At 40.7% G+C, this 17,158-nt stretch overlaps 1 long non-coding RNA gene across 1 annotated transcript in view; it reads right to left on the minus strand.

Moving 5' to 3' along the window:
• Window positions 1–2,468: 2,468 nt before the first annotated feature.
• Window positions 2,469–17,158, minus strand: part of LOC118805625 — a 31,121-nt gene continuing 16,431 nt past the window's right edge. The window contains exons 3-5 of the long non-coding RNA XR_005007057.1: window positions 10,799–11,019; window positions 6,677–6,757; window positions 2,469–3,615 (exon numbers count right to left, since the gene is read on the minus strand). This is a non-coding gene — a long non-coding RNA (uncharacterized LOC118805625). The remainder of the gene's footprint in view (window positions 3,616–6,676; window positions 6,758–10,798; window positions 11,020–17,158) is intronic.

Here is a 17,158-nt window from a genome sequence, read left to right on the forward strand (position 1 = left end):
GCCAGTGAGGGCAGAGATGACTGTTTAGTGTAGTGTGATTAACCTGAGAGAGATGACATTCTGGAACACAAATTGAGACATAGGTAATTTGCGTAAGGCCATGCAGCAGGACAGGAACTCAGGGGCAGGCGGCATTAGATGCTATTCTCTATCACGCAATGCCGTAAATGCATCACAAACATGGCCTTAATCATTTTTTACAAGCAAGGATATGCAGGGGGCAGCCAGTGGCTGGAGGGTGAGAGAGAGAGAGAGAGAGAGCAACAGTTAAAGCCTCCTCTGAAACATCACTCGTCCTGCCAGCCTTTGATCTCTCCACCGCAATTACACTAACATCCAAACGAGCATCCAGTCGCCACCCCAACAGACTTCAAACATGCACATGTACACATTCTCACACACATACACTCTACTGTACCACCGTCACACATGCGCGCACACACAAAGGACCGGAGTGTCTCCAGCAGTGAAAATGTGGATGAAAGTCAGCTGTATTGGTGCTCTGATCCCTGCATTAATGAATGTGTATGTGTCTGTGTGCTTCCTCATTGGAGCGTGGGTCAGTGGGGTGTGCAGTGGTTAAAGTGATGCACTAGTGAATGTTTGGAGCTGTGAGTGGTTTCTGCTCTCCAGGACATGCACTGTGGTTTAGAGGCCAAAGCCCTGACTTCCCTTCAGCACCTCTCACTCTGTACAAGCCTCCAGAGACACAGAGGCTGGGAAGCATCTTCAGCTGGAGAGCAATTCAAATAACCTCATTTCCCATGCTTATACACAGAGACCAATCAGCCTGTATACAACATTCATGCACAGAAAAAAGCCCACAGAAAGGATTTCTGTGACAGCGGTATAGTAAGTAATTGTGTATACTATGTTTTACATCACATGTTAATGAAATAAATGAGCAATTGTACAACAAAGCATTTTTGTAGACATTGATTTTTTTATTATGAAAATTAAATTTCAGAGTATATTTCACAATTCTGCATATAAATAAAAATAATAATAATAAAAGCAATAACGTTTCAACACTGAAAATATCATTGGATCATTAGTCATTAGTCCACAGGAAAGTCATATGTACCTTGTACCACAGATGTGAACTCAGCATACTGGGATTCAGGTTCTAGTTTTAGCAGCGCCATGCGCCTGTTACAGCATGAGGTCTTTCAGCATGTCATGGGCTGTGTCATCATAAAGGACGTGTGTCAGGGTCCGTCTCTGTCATGGCACTATATGATGTAGAAGACTGTCAGGCATCTACATGATTACACAGAACTGAGAGCAAATAAGACATCTATGCTCTTAAAAATAAAAATACCAAAAATGGTTCTCCTCTTTTACAAAACCATTTTGTAAATAAGATTTGTGAGTGTAAAGAACGTTTCCAGAGTTTAAAGAACTTCCACATAATGCAAAGGCTATTGGAAGAATCCTTACATTGGTATAGAACCTTTACAACGTATGTAGGTTCTTTAAACCTTTAAAATGTTCATCATACTCACAACTCTCTTAAAAAATGGTTTGTCATGTAAGCAAAGTAGTTCTTCTTCAGCTTCACTCAAAGAACCTTTTGTGACACCTTTTTCTGGTTTCGGGCTTCATGCACATTGCAGGAGGTGTGTGATAGCTAGCCTTTAGCCGGCAAGCACTGAAAGGACTTTCATATGTTGAAGGGGCCTATATTCTACATTTTTTGTATTTTTTTCTCCTGGACTCACTTATGATGGTTGTGGTTTCATATGCCAAAAACACAGTCATAATTCATTCTTTTTTCACATTGAATCTCTGTTTAAGCCTTTAAAGAATTAAACAGGCCGTTTTTGTTTTTGTGTCTTCAAGACTGGCATATGTAAAAGACCTCTATTGTGATTGGCTGCCCTGTTTTGTGCTTGATTGAAAAAGTTGCTGTCTGGGTTGAAACACTTCTTATACCTTCAGCATGAAACATATATCCACCTCTTCGTGCAAACTCAAGGGGTGTATATATGCAAATATATTGTTTTTTGTGACATCAATGAATTTGGAATGGGTTGTTTTCAGTGGTGATCATGGCAGTAACGCGTAGTTTGACTGATTTGCTGTATTGCGCTGACAGCCACATGGCTAAGAATACAACTTTAAAAGAACAGGAAAACAATTATTGACAAACATAAAACTTCACAGGAACAGGAAAACACTCTTTGTGTATGTAAATGTAACAAAATTTTATTCCAAACAATACTGGATCATTTCTGTTGGTCCACTCATGATGAAATTTTCTAATTAAGTAAAAAAATGGAGATCCAAGTTTGTTTTGTTTTGTTTTGTTTTTTTTGCTGACGGTGATGATACATAATGAAGGGATGCAATCAAAAACATTTCAGTTCCTCACTTGAATAATAATTCTAGGCTTAAAGAGGTTAAAAAATATTACAGTTTCTTTACACAGTCCACTGATTAAACCCATGAATCTGTGAATTCCCTCTTAGTGTGAGCCTCAGTTGCAAAACTGAGTTAAGCGTGTAGAAGTGTGTAGAGGTTAAGTAATGACAAAACATAAATAAACAAAGAGAAATCTTCCATTCAGTAAGTGTCAGCAGAGCAGTACAGGAGACTCTATTTCCCTCTCTGCTTCTCTCCTCTCTGTGACTCTCATTAAAGGCTTGGATTGTAATTTGTCTTGTTGTTTGCTCTGAATAGACCTTGACTATGTCATCATCTCAGCTGTGAGAGAAAAAGAGAGAGAGACTCAGGTAGGGCTGGCGACGGCCAAATGGCAGCGTGGCGTCGCTGAGGCAGACTGCTGCCATTAGCTGGCTGAGAGCTGCATTTATTGTCCAATTAGAGGCAGGCAGATCTACCTGTAATCACCTGGTACAGGTGTGAGCCTGGCTGTGGTGCTCCGGCCAGGGGAAGCCACTCATCACCTGTCAGTCCTCAGGGCTTTGATCTTTGCATTGTTCCAGTGAGCGGAGCCTCGGGCCACTCCGGCTTCCAGACGCACTCACACGCTCCCAATGCTAAAAGAAGAGATTTATTGCATGCTCTACGTCTTGAAGCACGCACACACAAACACACACATGCACGCTATATGCAGAAAAAGCCTTTTGGTCGGGTGACTGATGATCTAGCAGTCATGAATCACCCGATTTATTCCGGTGGCTGACAGAGACAGAGAGGCTGTGAGGAATGGTGTAAGGAGTCATACGGAAACAACTTCCTTCATTCAAACACCGCTGCCAGCCAGAAAAACAAGCTGTTTAACTCGTAAACACAAAAGAGCAGGGCAGTAGGCCAAGCAACACTTCACAAGTACGGGTGATGAAATAAACATGCTTTTCACATCTGATGCTGATGTACATTGTTATATCTGTATACAGTATATCTGCATCTGTTTGGCCTACCTGTTTCTTTCAGAACCCCCCTCCGCCCGTGCTGTGTCCTAACCCTTCCAGTTTCAAGCTCGTTTGAAAAGGGTCAGTGCCCTCAGGCCAGTGTGAATGTGAGTCTGTGAGTTGGTGACACTGGGGTAAACTGGACCGTTTACACTGGGAAGACGCAGTAAAACTGGGAGACACTGTGGCGGCACATAATTCCGTATGAAGTCATTCCTTAAGGAGGTGAGGTCGTTTCCTGCCAGTGATAAGACACAGATGAGCCAATCACAGGCAGGTACATAGTTATAAGTATATTATAGACATCATGAATGGCAGTTGATGGGAGAGTTATGCACAAACCACACGCTGCAGCTGCAAACTAAGAGGAGACATTTAACTCTTCCTAATCTGAGCTTGCATGTGGATCATTCTACTGAACTGGCTCAAAGCCAGAGTGCAAAATCCATTTTGGACCTTTATTGACTTGGACTTTAAACTAAAATCCTTTTGCTTTGAGTGACCTCATGTCTTACTTGTGTCTATTTTATTAACGAATGATTGAATATTGCATTTTGTAACTACCAAAACAATCATAACACTACCAAAACTGTACCAAATGTTTCGGTAGTGACAATTTTAGCTAGTTTTGGGCAGAACTCAAAAACGCTAGCCAGTACATGACTTGCAGACACAGCTTTGAACAGCTGTACACACATAAAATCATAATAAAGTAAACTCGTAAATATCTAAGGCCTGAATAGTTAACTGTTTTTTATATAGTTTACTGTGGCACTACAGTTTGAACTAATTAAAAATTAGAATAGTCCATATAAGGCTTTTTATTAGTTTTCTGCACAGTGTCCAATACCTGTGAAGAAAAAAAGACACACTAAGAACCAAGCCTGCAATGCACTCATAATGACTACACAATGCACAACACACAAAAGTCTAGAAGCCAGTTGGTCTCCCACAAGCATTTAGAGCTGAGACCCAGTCACACAGATATTGGATGAGAATTCAAACAGATCAAAGTGACATAATGCTCAAATATTTTGCAAACACCAGAAAACATCTGCACAGAGGGGGAATTCAAACACACAGACAAAACCAACGATTAAGAGAAAACATTCATAGCCATCATAATACTCAGACAGGACATTTCTTATGATTTATTGGTGTTTGCCATGTGATATTAGTTAGCATGTTGGCTTCCAGTCTATGAATGTTTATTTTTTGGAATTTAAAGCGTTTCTCATGGTCTTTGATATCGTAAGAAAATTAGATATTTTAATGGGGAATAGGAACCATGTGGCTGAGGAGCTGTAATGAAGTGCAGAGTATTGGGGCAATGCTGGCTCAGAGTGAATCACCCATAAGACCAGTACAGAAGGGAAATCCTACATACAAACATTATATGGTACAGTTCCCAGTCTGCAAAGTGAAGCTTTGTTGATGAAAGTAGAGGCCAAAACAACCTATTCCATAGAATGAAAGTGACAAAAAGACACTACTTAACTACTGTATATAAGTTTAACGTCACTGTCGGAACAAAATTTTGTATCTCCAAGATGGTAACTTTACAGGTGAATGAAAAACATTCTTAAAGGGCCCATATCATGGATAACATTTCCCTCATTTTTCTGAAACTAAGTTTGAATTTGAAGCAATAGGCAAACATTGTTCAAATTTCAAAATTCACTCCCCAGTCACAGTTCGTATAAGGCAACTAAGCTGCAAAAACAGACTGTTTCGAATGCATTGTTTCTGTAATGTCATGAGAACGAACTCATTTACATATATCCACCTATTCAGCCTACAGCAGTTTAGCCTTGCCCATGCACATTCAAGTTCTAATGTTGCATTCACATGTTGGCGGTAGGCAGTTGACGGCAAACTGGATACTGGAAACTTCTATTGTTTATAATGGAGCTGTGACAGAAAATTCTGCAGAAAACAGAAAGTTCAGCAGACTGCAATGGTCAGCGTAACGTTCCATCAAGAATTCTCTCAACTTTTGTTGTCGACCACAGAGGTGAAAAAACCTGGATGTTTATTTTTTTGGGGACCATGGATGCTAAACGTCTCATTGTTGAATTCTAGATGAACCCAGTATTATACAACAAAAAATAAAAGAGTACAGAGCGTCATCCTGCTTTTTTCCACTTAAACAAACAATATGCAATGCTAAAGCTCTCCTCTAATAATCATCCATTTTCGCCGGTAACACTGTCACCATGCCGCTCAGAGTTGTGGAACGTTTATGTTTTTTTCCAATTTTCTTCCCAAGTTGGTCCTTTCAATTCCATTCACTAGCTAGGTCTCATATGATAGCACCAGTGCTAGGAGGGTGAAGGCTAGCACACGCTTCTTCCAAGTTATGTAAAGCCAGCCACTGCATCTTTTCAAACTGCTGCTAACACAACATCATTGGAGCTGAACTAGCTTGGAGAAGAACATTAACTGCCAATTCTGTTGTGTCAGCTAACACTGAACTGAGTGACAGGGGGAGAGGGAGGGCTGTCTGATTTTAAGGGATAAAAAGAGGTCATGAATTATCAGCATTTTTAGCACATAAAACCACAAAAATGTTAAAGGTTTTTAAAAAATGAAAACACAAGAAAAATGTAGTTTTAGGGCCCTTAATCATTAATGTAAGTCAGTGTATTTCAAGTAATTCTGAACCATCTCTATTGGTCCATTCATCATGAAATCTTCACACAAGCATTTTCAAAAAAAAAAAAAACAACACAGTGAGATACAAGATTTTTTCCTGACAGTGATGATACGAGTCTAGGTGTAAACAAAGTGTGAGTTCAGATGTAACATGAGCAAACTTGCAAGTTCTGTTTTTTTATGAGTTGAGGTGAGGCACCTGAGCTAAGCGTGAGTAAGCAATGTGGCTAGGTGTGTTTTTTCTGTGTGTCACTTTGCTCAGTGGCAAGCAGAGAGAAGAGCTGTTTTCAAAAGTGAGGAGCTCAGAGCTTCCCCTCTCTCTGCTTTGAGGGGCACGCTGGGAGAGAAAGCAAGGCCGAGCCAAATGAAAGTGCGTCCTGGCTCTGCGGGGAGTGCCTATAAAGCGCTCAGATCAATATCAACCCACACAGATGTCATTAGTTTGCTGAAAAATATTATAGAAAATATCTCCCCCTCAACCCCACCCCACCCCATCACCCAAAAAAAACACAGCATGTGTTTGGGCCTGTGATTTGCATAGCTGAGGCTCCGCACCAAACCGGACATTTTGACTTTAAGCGCAGATGAAACAGCGGGCCCGATGCAGAACATTAATACTTTTGAGTGGAAGATCAAAGGCCTACCTCCTTTCCATTCCGATGGGGACAGTGGCGGACATGTTTCTTTTCATCCGAAGGCCGGTGCTTGATTCTGCATATTACGTCCTGTTTGGGATTAGAGGCGAATGAAGAAGCAGCCATTAAAGAAGATGAAACAGAGTATAAAAACAGCAGGACGCTGGGTAATTATTTCCTAAATGCACGGCATGCTGATGCAGCGCTGAACAATGCTGCTCACCCTGCTGCTTACAGTGAACAGGCGCCATGGGTATGACAGGAATGACACACATGCTCACATACACATACAAATGCATGCACACGAACAGCATGCACACATGCACACATGTGTACATAAGAATGAGAGCACACATGCCTACAGAGAGAGATGCAGACAGCACCCCCACACACACATACACTTGCCTTTATACAGATCCAGAGGCCTCATCGCAAGAGCATAATTCTCTGCATCCAACACATCTATTGACTCTCTATGCATGTTAACCTGGTTTGAATAAGAGGCTTTGAATAAAAGGATTAAGTAGGAATGAAGGGAATTGTTCAAGCTTCGGTTCCCCTCTGTTTCGCCGCAGTGTACTGTCACACAGACTATATGCTACAGTAAGGTATTAATTAACGCTCTCACAGGAGCGGCTCTCGGGCCTTTTTCCCGATGAACGTTTGGCACTGGGTTGCTGGGGGTTTTGAGGCTTCAGACCACAGGTGTATGTGAGCCATGAAAGGCTCTGGAAGTGAGAATGGGTGGGAAACAGGGGAGGGAACCAGTTATAAAATTTGCAATAAAGAAATTGAGCCTATTATTGTTGATGCAGCTCTGCAGAAATTAGCGGAACACATTCTTTTTGTTCCTGTCAACTTAACCTCCCCCTTCGTAAAAAAAGAAGGAAAAAAAGGGAGCCCTTCTCCAGCCCCCTGAAACAGCCCTCTCCCTCCCTCCTTCCCCTCCTCCATCCTCTCCTTCTCCCTCAGCCCTTCCCTGCACTTCACAATCCCTCGCTCCTTTTGAAAGGAAGAGGAAAGGGAGGCTGCCACTGCCTCAATTACACAAAGGCTCAGTGACCCCCGGCCGGCTGCATTCACTCGCCCCTCAGCCCTCTCTGCAGGAATTCTAAAGGCCTTTTAGCCACGCAGGCCGAACACGGGCCACCCTCTCTCTCTCTCTCACTACTTCTGTCTCACTGTCTCTCTCTCTCCTCCCATTCTCATTGCACACTCTCTGTCTCTTCTTTTGCTCTCTCTCTCACTCTCTCTCCCTCTCTCTCTAGAGAGATTAATCATGTGTGAAATGGAAACAGCAAACCGACGGTGGCACAGGCTGAACCCGAGCCAGCTCAGCCTCATCAGCCAGCCGACACCACACAGCACCGCTCCGCTGGGCAGGTGTTAATAAAAGACACACGGCTTCACCAGGGTCAAGCACACACACGCAGGCTAACAAACACATGCACACACAACATGCAAGCAGAAAGACTTTAGGGGGTTTTAAGATTTTTTTTGTTTTGTTTTGTTTGTCAAGGACCAAGCCTCCATCTCTCGGCTCCCCAACAAGCATTTCTTTGTTTTCTTTATTTCTCTCTCCATGTTATCTCTAACAGACCGGAGTGACCAATAAAAATATCCTCTAATTTGACTCTGAATGCAGGAACGGCGTATTGTGCCCTAATTGGATGTCTTATAATAAATGCTTGTGAATGCATTATCAGCAGATTCAGGTCAGCAATTACTGAATCTGCTCACGCCTCATCGGACACAATCAGCTCCTATGCCACAGGCACGTCACACTTTTCAATCATCTCAACTATTAACCTGACAGAGGGCTTGGCTGATGCAAAACACACATAGAGCACACACCGATAAATTAATTATAGAGGTAGAGCGTACACCTGTCCAGTAGGAAAAGTTGCTGAAATTTGGCAAATATAAGTTGAATACACTCAGATTATCACTGCTGAACTCAAACTAGATTAGTAACTATTGACAAATCCACCAAGCGTTAAAGAAAGCAGTGGAAAGGCTATAGAGGCAGGAATACATACAGTACGAAGATTATATAGAGGAAACAGTATGAAAGATGTTCTCTGTTGCAGCCTTTTCATTCCTTCTGCGATGCCAGTCAGCTGAATGTACTAAATCTCTCTTTCACTCTTTAAGAAATTAATCATTCCTACTCCCCCCCCCTTTTCCTCCTGAACTGCCTTTGATAGGCCCTTTTCTTCAGCATCTAAAGAGGCCCTTCCATAGATTTCTCTTGGCACCAAGCACATACAACATTCGGCAAGAAGTAATGTAGATCATTTTTATTCATTGCCTCAAATTGTCAGCAATTATGTGCGTCAGTGGCCACCTGCTTGTCCTGAATGGTGGCGGGTCTGGCGGAGTTTGTGTGTGTGCGCATGTGTGTGTGTGTGAGTGTGTGTGTGTGTGTGTGTGTGTGTGTGTGTGAGGGAGAGAGGAAGATTACACTAACAGGGGCCATGCAGGGCCCCCAGTCGCAGGTGAAATGGCCCTTCTTGTTAGGATAATGAGCGGTCAGGGTCTGCGTGTGCCCAGCCTGAAATGGGGTGGCTGAAAAGCAGGATTAGCACCCCCACCCCCAACCCCCCCTCACTCACACACGCTTTCTGCTGCCGTCTTCAAACGGGGTCACAGCAGACGCTGCCCTCAACATGGCCGACACACGACCCAACACAGGCTGGGGGTTTTTATCTCTGCATTTAAAAGAGTGTCTGAACACAAGCACTACACCAGCAGAAGCCCTTTACTGCTTCATTACCTTCACGATGTTGTTATGTTGCTGCAGCAGTGGCACATACATTTGGATTAGGGATGCTCTGAAAAAAATTTTTTTGGCCAGAACCGAAATTCAGGACACACTGGGACAAAAACTGAAACTGAAAAAACTGGCAATAAATAAAGAGTTTACATGAAATAAACTTACTAAAATTATTACAGTTTGGAGGCTACAGTGGGTGTCACTGAAATCAAAGACTCTTGACAGTTGTTCATCTGAGGCAATAAATTCCACTGTTATTTAAGTTGTAATTTATACTTTGGAACTGACATTTTTCCATAATTTCAAAAACTGTGTCCACAAATAGCATTGGCATTCTTTGTTTCGTGCATGATGTCATGTTTTCCTGTCGTGGAGAAGTTCTTGGCCGTAGTACCCTGTTTTAGAATGAACAGTGATTACAAATCTCTTGTCTCATGTCCTTCGTAGAAACCTTGGAATAGATCCACATTGCCGACATTTTCAGTGCTGATCATCTGCCGCTCAAGCTGTTTGAATGCATCTGTTCTGACCAGCACAGGAAAGTGAGCGAAGCTGAAGCTTCGTATTCGCCAGACTTTTATTTATTTTCTCTATTGTACCAGTGGAATGGAATGGAATTTGAAAAAGAAACTGGTGAGCAGAAGCTAACTTCAGCTTTGTGGAACATGAATAAACAGCAATTGTTAATCACAACGTTCTCAATTTCATGACCATTACAATTATCTGTAAAGTCTTTTTTGACATCTCGTTGTAAGCCTATTTAATCTTTGTTTTTTCAGTCAAAATTCTTTCAATGTTTGGCCATTTTTGCGCAAAAACTTTTGGTCTCTGGAATTTTGGTGCATCCCTAATTTGAGTATAATAATGTTAGTCTCCATTAACCAGCCCTTTTTATACAGCATAAGAGTAGTGAAAGAAAGAAGACAAGAAAGAAAGAAAGAAAGAAAGAGGACACGCAAGTGCACATAAGCACATCTCAGCCAAGAACAATCCAAACATTTACTGTATTAATATCTAATGTGGAATTGTGGGTCAACCACTATATAGCCCTTTCCCACAATGCCATGCGGTGTGGTGGGTGCACTGAGCACAAACGCTGCTATGATTTGAGTATTACTTCAGATGAAAAGGCGCTGGTGGAAACACTTTCATTAGCGTGGTGCGGTGACCCAGGTTCAGCCACTGAATAAGTATCTCTCTATTAATGATTTCTGCAGCAGAAAACCCCCTGACCCACCAGCACTTTCAATCTCTGCAGAAAAAGAAGAGAAATGGGCTGGGGGGCTGGGGAGGGGGTGCAGGGGTAGAGAAGGACAGGAGGAGAGGAGGAAGTGGAGGGGAGAAAGAATACATACATTTATCAGGTTGGAGCAGTGCAGGGGGGCTGTGATTTCAGGCATGCTGCGAGGGTGTGGAGAGCAAAGCATGCTGGGACATCGATTGGATGGAGTTTCTCAGCGACGCCCCTCCTGGACGTCACAGAGCGTGTGCGTGTGTCTGTACTGATGATCCAGGCGATCACCCCCTCACCCTTCAGACTCACACACTGCAACCATCACCCCTCTGAAACTCACACCTGCAAATAAACACACACAGACTTACAATTACTACAATTACCCAGAGCCATGCCGTCAAATGTAGTGCAGTCTATGTGCAGAGGACACATACACAAGCCAGAAAAATCAAATATAGGGTCTTAAAAACACACACACACACACACACACACACATACACACAGCAACTAGATTGTGGAAACAGATTCGCAGGTGCGAACACCCACACAAACAAGTGCTATATACTGTAAATGTTGCACTGCATAAACAGAAAAAGGAAAAGGGTGGTAAAGTGCTTTGAAAATCAATCAGAGAAGCAGCAGCTATAATGCAGTTTAAACCAAATACAATACTTCCACTTATTTTCCAACATGGCTATGGACGCAATATCTCTCAATGTGTTTTGGTGTAAGCCTTCAACAAGGTTGCTCTCCCTGAAGGCTCACATTGAAACGTGTTGAGAGATTTTGTGCCTATAACCATGTTGCAATAAAACAGATATTCACTTTTTCTCAAGCTTTTGAACCCCACTCCATAAAGTACATTCAATAGTTGTTTATTTATTTCTCTACAAGTAGCACTTGCTATGTTTGTACTGTTTTTGAACAGTAGCTTTACCTTTTATTGTTCCTCTCTCCTATACAGATCTCAGATTCATCAACAAAACAGTACGTTTCAAACCTTTCCAAAAGCATAATACTGAAGAGCTGACAAAGACCTAAAAAAATCAGAGACCAACCTTACAGTCGTGTGCTAAATTTGAACACCCTTGAATGTGACATGTTTTGTTGAATTTCTATGTGAATATAATTTAACACATCCTCTACAGGGAACACAGTTAAATATGGAACTTGTCTGCTAATTTTAGTGCACAATTTCTCTTTGGTGTGCAGTTTAACATTTTGGAAAAACTAAAACATACAATATAAAAATATGAAAGGTGTTATAACTTTAGCACAGACCACATTTTCTTTTTGCTTTTTCTTAATTTTTTTAATCCAATATGTTAAATCAAACAAAGAAGCTGCTGGCCTTCTCAGAACAATGGACTGGCCGCCCCAAAGTCCAGATCTCAACATTACTGAATGTGTTTGGGGTTACCTGGATAGTGAGAAGCAGAAAATGCAATGACATCTAAGAGGTGTGGGAAAAAATCTTTGAAAAACTGAGAGCAAGTTTCCTGAAAAAATGGAAGCTGGGAGAAATACTAAATATGGAAAATTTTGATATTTGTTGTTGAGCTTTCTGCATAATTTTCTGTTAAATATATGTTTCTGCTTTTTTTCCTGATGCTGAGAAATGAATAGCTTAATGGCCATTTTGATTGGAAATTAAATATATGAAAGGTGGATTTTTCCACAGTACTGTAATTTGTTGTTAGGACTAAACAATGTATCATAACCCATGCACATTCTATCACCTTATTGTACCACTATATTCTTAATGTGAATTTTATGCAGTAGACTAACTGAATAAGTGCTAGAGTGTCTGAAAATGCTGTATAGAGAGTTCACAGTCCTTTCTCTGCTAATCAGGGTGTGTTGTTGGTAGAGCAAAGGAGTGATTAGATAATGGAGCACTTAAGGTCTGATTCACTAGAGCCGTGAACAAAAGCTAGATGTGCTTGCATGTGCAAATAGCAAACATTAAAGGAGTATATGATGAGCACATAATTTGAACATATATACACTTTAAACATATATACACTTTGCCCATGTATGCTGGTTCTATGGAAGTCTTAGCCCTGTAACTCTGACTAATGAGGCAAAAAGACACATAACAGTTAATGAACACTGACATATTTCAAACCTTTCCTTTTGAGATTTAAAACAGTGAGATCTAAAAACTATTTTTGATTGTTCAGTAAACATTTCTATCTTTTTAAAACTCTTCTTGAGGAAGTCCAGTATTCACATTTACCTTCCAATAAGTAGTTGACATAATTAATCTTTTATTAAATTAAATCACATGTGCTGCTCATTGAACAAATTCTTGCAATGGCTGGAGAGCACTGAGAAGTTAGGAGCCAAACGTGTGCTTTTCTAATTGGATCCTTCTAACCAAGATATTAATATGTGTTTAAAAAAACGATAAATACAAATAAAAAGTTCCACTCTTGCTGCAGACCTGAAAAAAAATCACTGGGGTTTCTGTCCATCCTTCCACTGTCAGAAGACAACTCAACACAATGTGTCTGAAATGCTGTCAAGAAGTCGTTACTGAGAAAATAGACAAAAAGGAAGAAAATTTGTAAATCAAACAAAGAAACTGCTGGTGTTCTCAGAACAGTGTACTGACCACTCCAGAGTCCAGACTTCAACATCACTGAATGTGTTTGTGATTACTTTGATATTAACAACTGTTTTAGGTACATTCTTGTTATATTTTATACTGTATTTGTATTTATTCTAAGGATGGAAATCATGAATTTTCAAGGCTAATTTTGATTTGAATTTCTTTACAGCCAAATTGGCCGATTTTTGGATCAGAATTGTGTCTTTAATGCAAAGTTCACACTTTTTTAGTACTTTCTATTAGCCGAATTCCCAATATAAATAACATTTAGTCTTTAATGAGCAAAACTGCCATTTTAAATTCTTAGACCAAACAAATCAGATGCCTATTTAAATAACATGAATGAAATAATATGATACATCTGAAAGTAATATGGTTTGGGTAACTGGCCGATTAACAGATTGATTTAAGTTTAATTGGACTCAAATAAAATATAACATTATTGACTAATTCAAGTGAAATACAACAAGAGTCACACTGATTCTAAAAAGCTAAACTGGTTGCCAAAAAGACGCATTTGTTATTTCATCGCAATGGTCATTTATCAGACACAAAATCTATTTTTACCTTTATAAAATGTACAAATTCACATCCAGTAGCATACAGTGGCAAACATTTAAGCTTATACCTTAAGCATTTGCCGTGGCTTAAAGTCAAATATTTAAGACAACTATTAAGGGAAAATTGTCTAAATGTAAAGCTTTGACGTAACATTGATACTTTATCATTGACTTATTGCAGATGTCCAGATGAATGACATTTCAGTGTTGAAACACATAAGCAAGTATGTTTGGCATGTGCTTGTTCTCTCCCTCTCGTGTGTTCCTTACTTTCCTTCAGGCAGTTTAACTGAGACCTCAGTGGAGCCTGCTGATGACAGCACAGACCTACTGCAGACTGTACATCATGCTAGATCTTCACACCATTCATCACAGTTGTCATACTAACTGTGGCAAACAAGTTTCTGCAATGCTGCATTAAGAAACTATTGATGATTCATGCTTATCATGATTCATGTTTCTAATATATATCAAGGAAAACAGAATAGACTACCAGGGGTATTTGGTAGGGATGTTTACTCAGATTCTTCTGAAGCATTTCTCTAAATGGGGCCTGGCTCAGCTTGGGTGTTCCAGTTTAAAACTATAAAAGAGGTTTGCTTGTACCCTTACACAATGATGGAGGTAGAAGCCATTAAAAAAGATGGGAAAAAAAGATGAGAGATGAAAGGCTAAAACCTTTCTATTTGCTTAAAAATGTAATGTTGCGAGAACTATTTCCCATTTTAGTTTACTGTTCTATGTTCTATTCACTGTACCAGCTCCAGAGGGACAGAGTCAGTTCTCTGTCAGCTCTAGAGAGTTAATGCGTGAGGCTTAAAGAGGCTCAGTCCTGCCTGCTGTGCCCCAAGAGACCACTTTCCACTTCCAATCCTCCTTTCTTACATACATGCACACACACAAAGTGATGCTACTGTGAAAGATTATAACAACATGTTAATACAATCAATTTTGGATTCAGTTTTGAAGTGCTCATTTGAGGCAGCACAAGTAGTACAGTCAGTAAAGCATGGCTGGGGAAAATGTGGAAAAAATTCATTTCTACTTCAGCTTACCCTCAGGCTACAAATTAACACAAACAATGATGTAACTGTGCCACCAGTTATGGTACCATAGAACAGAAGACCCTCGAAAGTAATAAGTAAGTACATCAAACATACAGTACTTATTTTCAGGCCAAACAGCCCTGTTCCTCATTTGTGTCATCTGAGGCTGTGCTCTCTGGAAGGAGCTGTCATCAGGCTCTTGGTCGTCCTGCTGAAATGAAGTTATCCAATTACTCTGTGCCTAATCAGCCTGTTTTGGTTGCTCTCGTCTCTCTGAGGTACTCCACAGTATAAACAGTTCACTTACTGCACACAGAAAGGGGCTAATCAAGGGAATTATTGTTTTGCTGCTCCAATTTGCCAGCTACGGGTTCGGCACTGATTGGGATGAAAATGTGCTATTGTGTGCCCTGTTCATGCTTGAACTTCAAGTGAAAATAATGCAATGTGAATCGCTCCTGGATGATCGGAGATGTATGAATTAAAAGAGAGCTTTGCACAGCATTTAGGCTGCATTGTAATATCAGGCTTTGTATTTTCAATTTCTATGGGGATGCCCTCTACATTATTTGTGTTTTTACACCTCAGACAACAACTTAAAATGTATAAATATCTTAGTATATTAGAACTCTAATGCACCACTAGAGTTAAAAAATGAGGTCCTGGACAAAACAATTACTTATCATTAACAACTGTAATCACAAAAAAAGTTGAGCACTACAGCCGTAAACTGCAGGTGCATAAAGCTCTGTTTGTGCTAGATGTAAATAGGACAACCAGATGACTCAGGGAAACACTGGACTAGAACTGGGAGAATCACAATATGAACTGGTATGCAAGACTTTGACATAAACAGACAGAGTACCACAAATAGAAGTTCTAATAAAGATCAGTGCTTAGTATTCATAGAAGACAGAGTGCTGGAAATACACTGTGGACACGTGTGTGGAAGGAAGATGTCTCCCCCCCAGACATAGTTCCAGTGGCTCTGGAGTTGTCTATGGAGCTCTGAACTGGCCCAGCCATTTGCTCATTTGCCGGTGATGCAAGACCACCAAGAACATGAAAATACATGAAAATTTCATGAAAATACATGAAAAGAGATACATGAAAGGAGAATGAAACAGAAATATGGATGCCACTTAAGATGATAAAACACCCTTTTAATTCTTTCAAAGATCATAAGACTTTCTTACTGCGCTGTAAAGAGAAATCTACTACTGGAATTTTCTTATGTCCAGGGATCTAGGGAAAGAGAGCTGTAGAAAAAACAGAAGGATGTCAAGGGCAAATATGCCCAAAATGTTCTGGGCATATTTGCCCTTGAAGACAACCTTACTTGAGTCACCCAAAGACTTTCTATAGTAACTACAAAGTTACCAACTGAGTTCCTGATTTAGCTTCTCTCCCTGGCAATTTGAGTGGATGATGCCTAGGTATCACAGTCAGGGGAATACCCAACCATTCCATGAAATCTGTCCAGACATGGGATGTGAACTGGTTTCCTGAGTATGAGGCTATATCCTTTGGCAACCCATGATGGTGGAACAGGTGTTGTGGCACTTGGAAAAGTGCTTCTGCAGTCTGAAACACAGTAGGAGGACTTGGAAGTAGAAGTGATCCACTGCCACTAAGATTGTGTATTATCCTCTGACTGGGAGGTCCATAATAAAGTTTCTGTAGATGGCATGAAAGCTGAATGGATGGAGTTCACTTTCCAGTCTGTGACACCATATTTTAAATGTTAACTCAATGGCCAGGATCTCAAGGCTACCTATGTCATAGTTCCCCTGTGCCACTAATATTTCCTTAAAGAGGTGCATATGGGATTGGAGCCATTCAGGCTTTGTCTGCCACTGGAACATTATGATCCCCACTTCCACCTCAGCATATACTTCCACCACAATCAGTAAGGTCTGAATGATGTAGGAGTGGTGATGTGGTTACTGGCGGTTTCAGGTCAATAAATCTCTTCAGCGGCTGGTGACCAGAAGAGGGTCAAAATGCCTTTTCCAGGCAAAATGTTCCTGGATCAACACCCCTTTTCTGTTCCTGAAACAACATTCCATTTGAACAATCAGTGCCCTGTAATGTCATCAGTGTGCCTGTTACTCCTTTTCACTCCAGAATTTCAAATGATACAATTAAGAGGGTGTACAAAATAAAGAAAACATGACTTGAAATATGCATACTTAATGGCCATTCTAGCACATAGGTGCACAATACTGCCTGTAGCTCATCTGCTGACACACAGTTCAGCA

The sequence above is a fragment of the Colossoma macropomum genome, unplaced genomic scaffold, assembly GCF_904425465.1.
Source record: "Colossoma macropomum unplaced genomic scaffold, Colossoma_macropomum, whole genome shotgun sequence".
In the NCBI taxonomy this organism is placed as follows: domain Eukaryota; kingdom Metazoa; phylum Chordata; class Actinopteri; order Characiformes; family Serrasalmidae; genus Colossoma; species Colossoma macropomum.